Below are 8,383 nucleotides of genomic sequence, written 5' to 3' on the forward strand. Positions count from 1 at the left end.
ATGAATCAATGTTTCCCTGTCTCGTTGCCCTTGAGCTTTTGTTTTTTGTTGTTTTCTTCGTCTCGGGCAAAATATTGCCTCTTATGAGCCTTGACAAGCTCGGACGAAGTGGGCTATTTCTATCTCTGCTCCATGGTAAGTTTGACTCCAGTGGGACTAAAATTTTCTAAGTGCCCTAAGAGTTTATGCTTGTAATATTTGTTATCTATTTGGGGTTTGCTGTTCCTGAGGAAATGTGACGCTATATATTTGATCAAATTCTAAGTGTAAAGACAAATTTTTGTATCTAATCAAAGGCTTTTATTGAATCCCTCTATCATTTACAATGTGGTGTTGTGTTCATCATTTCTTAATGCATCCTATATATCATTTATCATAGCTAAGGTTATCTTAACTATTATAACCACAATATTCATCTAACATAACCACAATTGCCCTTGTTAATAAAAATATTTTCAATAAATACTAAGTCATGTTCTGCACGGACAGATTAACATTTGTCACTCTTCTAAACTTTTTACTCTTAAAATATTCTTGTCTTTAGCCTGGGTATGGTCAAAAAGTTCAGTCCTTTTTATTTTATTATGCCCAGTCGATCACGTTTTCTTTCAAGGTTTCTAAACTGGTGATTGGCTCTCCTTCGGGTGAGAGAATGTTCGAGGCACTACCAACCCCATCGCAATCCGATTCGTCACGTCTGATATAAATGCCCCTCTTTTTTTTTTATGATGACCTGACACATGTCTTTTCTGATCACCACGTCACATAGGCCTTTTGCCTTTCTATTGCGATCCTCAGCGTCTGCTAAGCTACCAACGTCCTAATCTGACGATCGTCTTGCATTTTTCAAACCCTAAACTTTTCGTCTCCTCTTTAAACCTCGTCCTTCCTTTTTCCTTCTCTAGAGCTCTCTTCCTGTTGCTATCTTCAACCAGTCCTCATGCTCGCCGTTCCACGACGATCCCCTTTCTTGTCTTCAGTAAGTAATCCATTATTGCTCTAGCCCATACCTTTGTCCATGGCTGAAGAAGCAATTGCTCCTTGGTATGTCCATATGTCTTCTATCTTTGATAAGAATGCTAGAGTATCCATCCGTCGCCAATATGAAATTCCTAAGGAATATAAAATCATACTCCCAACACCGAATGATCGACCTCATCATCCCCCTGATAACTGCGTGACTTTTTTCAGGGACCAGTTGATAGGGGGCTTAAGGTTCCCCATTCCCCCTTTCTTAATTGAAATAAGTCGATATTTTGATATTCCTTTGCAACAATTTGCTCCTAATGCATTTCGTTATCTATGCGGTACTTATATGTTGTTTCGTCTACGAGATATTCCTCCCATTCCTCAAAATTTCTTCATGTTTTCCTACCCCAAGCTCTCGGAACCCGGTGTCTTCTTATTCCAGTCGGGAACTAAAATGGTCCTCTTTGAAGATATGCCATCGTCTCTTAAAGCCTGGAAATCTCGTTTTTTCTTTTTAAAGTTTCCGGGACCTATTCCTTGGTCTCATGCTTGGAAATCTTTCTTGCCTCCCTTACCCGATGTTAGAGAGTTTCATCTCCTTCCTACTTTTCCTATTTATTGTGAGAAGTTATTAGGTCACCGGCTCTCGATCCCGAGATGGTTGAAGGTCGAGCTTCTATACCTATTTGCTTTAAGCCCCGTCAAACCCGATACTCACATTTCCTTAGGTAATATCTTGTTCCTTTCTTTTTGCTTATAACTACCTAAATTATTTCTCTGTTCTATACAGTGGAGAGTTTTTATGATGCTTTGATTGATGAAGAAATACGCGTGGAAGAAGAATTGCTTTGAGCCATGGAGGCCGAATTTCTGGCCGCTATCGCCCCTCCACCGTCAATTGAAGAGCCGGCTCCCTTAGCCGAAATACCTAGCTCTTCTGGGCTTCATGAGACTCCAGGAGGTTCTTCTAGGGATCCTGCTGCGCAGATTCTCCCCGATCCTGCTCCCGCTATTACGTCTCCCACAGCTGTCACTGTCTCCCCATCTGCCTCTATTCCTCTTATCAAGCTTACATCCCCTGGTAGCTCTGATAAACCCCTAACTGAGATTTCTGCGGGCAAGCGTCAGGGACGCAAGCTAACCAGGGCTCCTCCTCCAAAGAGGAGGCTCATTCTCTCTGCCGAGGAGCTAACTTCAGCAGATTTTGTGTCACCTGATCTTCTTTCCGATGAGCCCACATTAGCAGAACTTTATCCTTCCTTGAATATTCTCACCTCTCCTTTTCCTAAAACTAGTACTTCTGATTACGTTTCTTTTACTTTTCCTTTGTCTATTCCGACTTCAGGATCTCTACCCTCTCCGCCTTCTTCTTACTTGGTTTTTGCTCCACCATCTATCCCTACTTCTTCCTTCTCAGCTGGCTCTTCTGCCATTCCTGTTCTCCCCATATTACTGGGGGGTTCTTTTGCTAGTTCTTAGGATGAGGTTCGTCCCCTTTTCGAGGGACTTTCCATTCCTGAAGTAATTGACCGCTTTTCTCACAAAGAGAATAAGGTATGCCTATATACTCCTACCTTCTGTTTTTGAGATATTATCTCACAGTTTTGAATATGCTCCCATTGGTGGCTCGAGAACATGGGTTTCTCTCGACTATTACACATCTTATACACTGAGAACGAAAAGTTGAAATCGGAGAACAAAGGGTTGCGATAGCAAGTTACCGAACTGTCTTCTGCCGAGTTTTCTGCGGCCGCCAAGAAGTAATTTGAAACTCAAATTGAGAGTCTTGAGGCCCGATTCAAATTGGTTACAGACCTTAATCAAGAGCTGACATCAAAACTTGGCGAACTCAAAGAGAATTATGAAGCAGAATTGAGCGAAAAGTTGAAGGTCTTGCAACTAAAAGAAAATGAGGTGGCATCTCTAACCAATTCACTGGATTTAACAAAGACCGAAGTCGCTGCTAGGGAGAATGAACTGAAAACCTCTCAGATGGCGTTAGTGGTTTATAAGGAGCACGAAGATGTTCGGTACAAAGAACGAGCCACCGCCATGATCGAGTCTACTGAGTTCAACCGGCCGATTGTGAGATCCATCTTGTCTGCTTTTATTGCAGGGGCCAAAGGAGCAATTCGACAATTGGAAGAGGAGGGCTACTTAGCGCGCGTTCCTCCTCTCAATTTCCTAAATCGTCGCAGACTCATTCAAGAAAGACCTCCTGATTTGTACCCAAAACTAACTCTAACTTAATTTTCGGTTATTGTAGAGAAGGGGGATCGAGACTTTGCCATGATCCTCCAGCAAACTTATGTGTTTCTGAATGGTATCTCTGGATTGCTAATCTTACTTTATCTTTGGATAATTTGTCGGTTTTATGTAAATGTACCAAATGTCACTTGGCTTCTCAATGCTCAATCTTTCCCTTATGACTCACTCTTCAGTAACCCGGTCGATATATAAGTACCATTCGATATTTCGATGGGACTTCCGATATCGATCGATTTATCTTAATCGACCGATTCTCCCCATTCTTCATTGACTCGGTCGATATATGTATAAGCATTGGTAGGTATCGTCCGATACTTCGAAGATACTTCCAATTACCCCCATTCTCCATTGACTCGGCCGATATAAGTAAAAACATTGGTAAGTATCTTCCGATATTTCGAAGGTACTCCCAATTACCCCCCATTCTTCATTGACCCGGCCGATATAAGTATAAACATTGGTAAGTATCGTCCGATATTTCGAAGGTACTCCTAATTATCGGTCGATTTATTAGGATGGTTCGATTTAACCAGGTTGCTTCCATTAATCAATATTCGAGGCTTGACCCGTGCTTTGAATCTATATTTGTAATACTAATTTTTCTTTTGTCTCATCAAGTTTCTTCAAAAATTATTTCTAAGGAAATTTTACGTCTTTTTCGAGGTAGCTTATTTGACTTCATCTCTTTCCCTTGATTTTATTCTATGATATTATTACCTTTTATGACGATTGACACTCTGAGCACCTTTTATTTCCCTTTCGTCTCTTGTGTTTAGAGGTTTTAGCACAGGACTAGAAAAGGGACAAGGGTTTATGGAGTCTTATTCTGCTTCCCTCCGTCCATCTTTTCGCTTCTCAATTCCTTTTCTTCTAACCTTCTCTCTTCATGGCGGTTTCTTCTCCGGCATGGTTCCTCTCATGTTCTTCCAACCTCACAGATACAAAAGAAGTGGACTTACAGGCAACCTATGATTTTCCCTCTTACATTGTCCGTCCTGCTCCTCATGAGGGTCCTCACCTTCCTCCCTTAGGATGTATCTCCATCTTTAGGGACCAAGTCTTGCAAGGTTTCAGATTCCCCCTTCACCCTTTCTTTTGTGAGGTTAGCTGGTATTTTGCTATCCCGCTCAACCAGTTCATCCCTCAATCCTTTTCTATTCTAATGGGTTTCATTGGGGTATCGAAACTGTTGGATTTCCCCTTGTCTCCCCATCTTTTTCATCACTTCTTCATTCCTCGCCGAGTAGATGTGGGCGTTTCAAATTTCAGTCTCGCCCTAAGGCCATTCTATTTAACCGCATTCCTCCTCAAGGCGAATGGTATCATAAATTTTTCTATATGCGTCTACCTTCTCCACCTCTGTTTCCCATCCAATGGATACATGATATGCCCCCGCTTCCTGACACTCAAGGTCTTCTCAATGATCCCTCTGTTGCCTCTGCCTTACCTAAATTGCGGGGAGCGAAATTCAGTTTGCCACACCTAATTGAAGAGGGCTTAATGTTTCCCTTCGGGATAGGCAACATTAACACTCCTTTGGATAGTTCCTTTGGTGAGTATAATTATTTTACTCCGCCTTTGCTGATTAGTATATCTCTATAATAATGATGTTTATCCTCTGTTGTTTTAGCCGATGTTATTCTTCCGTCTTTTATGTACAGGAATTTTGTTATGACCAAGTCCTTTATCAATAATCTCGGAGAACAATGGTTGTTGGCTCACCTATCCGATCCCAATCCCTCTACCTTGGGCTTGCTTTCTGAAGAAGAATGACAAGCAGAGGGTGTCGCACTCATGGAAGAGGAAGAAGAAGAGCCTTTTGTTACTTTAGTTAAAAAGCCAAATCTTACCAAGGATTCTCCCTTTGGTGATTTCTTTGGTACTTTTGTGCAAACTCCTCTTGTTCCGACGCCTATTTCTTTTGAGAGAGGTAAGGCACCGACGACTCCCACCAATATCATCTCCAATCCTGCTCTTCGAATGATGAGGCCCGGTCTGCTTATCTCTTCTTCTTCTATTGTTTCAGCTTCTCCTGCTTCTGCCTCTGAGATGGCTGCTATCTCCCCTATGCCTTCTACATCCTTGGCATTGGCCTTGCCTCCCTTGCCTTATAGGTCTCGAGCAAAACGAACACCTTGCCGGAGATCTTCTCCCATTGTCAGCCCTTCAGCCGTTAATGTTTCCACAATTATAACAACCCCTCCTACACTGCTACCTTCTATTCCCTCTAGTTCCTACTCTGCTCCTCCTGCTTCTACTGTCCCTTTTCCTCGCATTGCCTCCTCTTCTTCTCCATCTCCGACTTCCTCTAATCCCCCTCCTTTATTTAGAGTGGCTGCGGGCTTACCTTCTCAATTGGGACAGCCTTCTAGTCCTCCTGGCTATGGCACTTTGCAACTGCAAGGTTTAATGGCTGAATCCTGGTCACAAGGCTATGAACAATTACGAGGCCTTAGTCTCCCACATCGAGCGGATCGCCATAGTCGTCAGGCAGTGACTGTAAGTATTCCTAGTTATGGGTTTATTAGCTTTGTAACTGTATCTTTAACCTACATTATCCTTTTATTTAGTTTTTAGCCACAAGTCTGCATATCGATCAGCTACTCACAGCTAAAGATCATGAGAACACTAAGTTGAAAGCTCAACTAGAGGCATTGAAGGCTGCTTCGCCCTCTTCTAGTAGTGATAGGACTCAGTTGCAAGAGCAGGTGGCCTTGTGAAATCAACAATTGGGAACCCTGAAGCAAGAATTGGAGGAATGTCAACAACTGTTGAAAGACAAAGAGCTTGCTAGGAAGACGTTAGAATTACAGGTGGAGAGGTTACACTCTGGTCTTCGACTAGAGATTGCTTTGAAAGAGAAAGCTCTTTTCGATGCTTCTCAAAAAAGCCTTATTTTAGAGAAATTAGAGAAGCTCCATAATGACTGTCTTTATGACCAAGCTCAGGACTTAGCCTCTCATGATTTCACTCTCCTACAGGAACAAGAGCAACGGAAAGCTCAAGAGATTGAATTGTCATCGCTTCAAAAGGAATTGGAGCAGCTTAGATCAGAGAAGAATGCTCTGACAACTCAGAACACCAAACTACAAGCTGATTTTCAAAGTTATAAGGAGCAGGAAAAGAGTCGGTGGGAAGAATGGCGGCAAACTTACTTAAAGTCACCAGCATTTGCTCGGGAATTTGTTCGCAGGATAGTGGGTGCGCTAAATCATTCCGTATCGGGGGTTCTTCAACAGCTAAAAGAGGGTGGATATCTACCCAGGGAACCTCCTCTCTCTTTCATAAATCGACGCAGGCTTAATGAAGAACTACCCTCAGATTTGAAAGGCCCTTTCCCGAATGTTTAAAGAATGTATTCATAAAAACTTGTAAAGCAAGAATTGACAATGAGAAAAAAGGTGCAGTTGGTACTGAGTAACTAAGTATTTGCAAGGTATAAGGAAATTTCAACACTTACTTGCTTCTTCTTCATGCCAGTTTGAGAATACCCCTTTTGGAATGCTATTGCTTGCTGAATATAAATTTTATTAAAAAATTCTTTGTTCATCCTTCAAAGCGGAGCCTTATCTTGATGGATTCTTTTTTAAGTAACCTCCCGCATGCTTTGTATCTCCCCGAGGATGAATAATCTCAGTTGAGACTGGATATGAAATTGTATAAACCTATAGGCCTCCGAGCTGAATATAATATCCCAGACGACTTTTGAGTAAAGATTTTCACTTTCACATATCTGGGCTCCTCTATGGAATCCCCTCTCGAAATTAGGCTTCGAAGCCGGGAGATTCTCTGATTATTTATATCTTGCACGGGTTCAGAATCTTTGGTCTCTTTTGTGAAGACTCGTCTGATGTATTTCATATAATGTCCCGATGGTTCTGCTTCATATTGGTTTATAGTCTCCGGTTTCTCCTATGAAGGCTCGTCCGGGTTGCTTCATAGGATTTTGCCGATCGACTTTAGTTTATAGTCTCCGAGTCTTCCTATGAAGGCCCGATTGGGTTACTTCATAGGATTTTCTCGATCGACTTTGGTTTATAGTCTCCGAGTCTTCCTATGAAGGCCTGACAGGGTTACTTCATAGGATTTTCTCGATCGACTTTGGTTTATAGTCTCCGAGTCTTCCTATGAAGGCCTGACCGGGTTACTTCATAGGATTTTCTCGATCGACTTTAGTTTATAGTCTCTGAGTCTTCCTATAAAGGCCCAACCGGGTTACCTCATAGGATTTTCTCGATCGACTTTGGTTTATAGTCTCTGAGTCTTCCTATGAAGGCCCGACCGGGTTACTTCATAGGATTTTCTCGATCGACTTTGGTTTATAGTCTCTGAGTCTTCCTATAAAGGCCCGACCGGGTTACTTCATAGGATTTTCTCGATCGACTTTGATCTGTCTTGGTTTATAGTCTCCGGTTTTTCCTATGAAGGCCCGCCGGGTTACTTCATAGAATCTTCCCGATCGACTTTGGTTTATAGTCTCCGAGTTTTCCTATGAAGGCCCGACCAGGTTACTTCATAAGATTTTCTCGATCGACTTTGGTTTATAGTCTTCGAGTCTTCCTATGAAGGCCCGATAGGGTTACTTCATAGGGTTTTCTCGATCGACTTTAATCTGTCTTAGTTTATAGTCTCCGGTTTTTCCTATGAAGGCCCGCCGGGTTACTTCATAGAATCTTCCCGATCGACTTTGGTTTATAGTCTCCAAGTCTTCCTATGAAGGCCCGACCGGGTTACTTCATAGGATTTTCTCGATCGACTTTGGTTTATAGTCTCCAAGTCTTCCTATGAAGGCCCGACCGGGTTACTTCATAGGATTTTCTCGATCGACTTTGATCTGTCTTGGTTTATAGTCTCCGGTTTTTCCTATGAAGGCTCGCCGGGTTACTTCATAGAATCTTCCCGATCGACTTTGGTTTATAGTCTCCGAGTTTTCCTATGAAGGCCCGACCGGGTTACTTCATAAGATTTTCTCGATCGACTTTGGTTTATAGTCTCCGAGTCTTCCTATGAAGGCCCGATCGGGTTACTTCATAGGATTTTCTCGATCGACTTTGGTTTATACGAAAGTATAATACTTGGGCTAACCTCATGTTGGCTTGTAATTCCCTGAGGGGAGTTGAATAGGTCTTTAGGATTTCCCCTTATT

Source organism: Zingiber officinale, chromosome 9B (genome assembly GCF_018446385.1).
Source record: "Zingiber officinale cultivar Zhangliang chromosome 9B, Zo_v1.1, whole genome shotgun sequence".
NCBI lineage: Eukaryota > Viridiplantae > Streptophyta > Magnoliopsida > Zingiberales > Zingiberaceae > Zingiber > Zingiber officinale.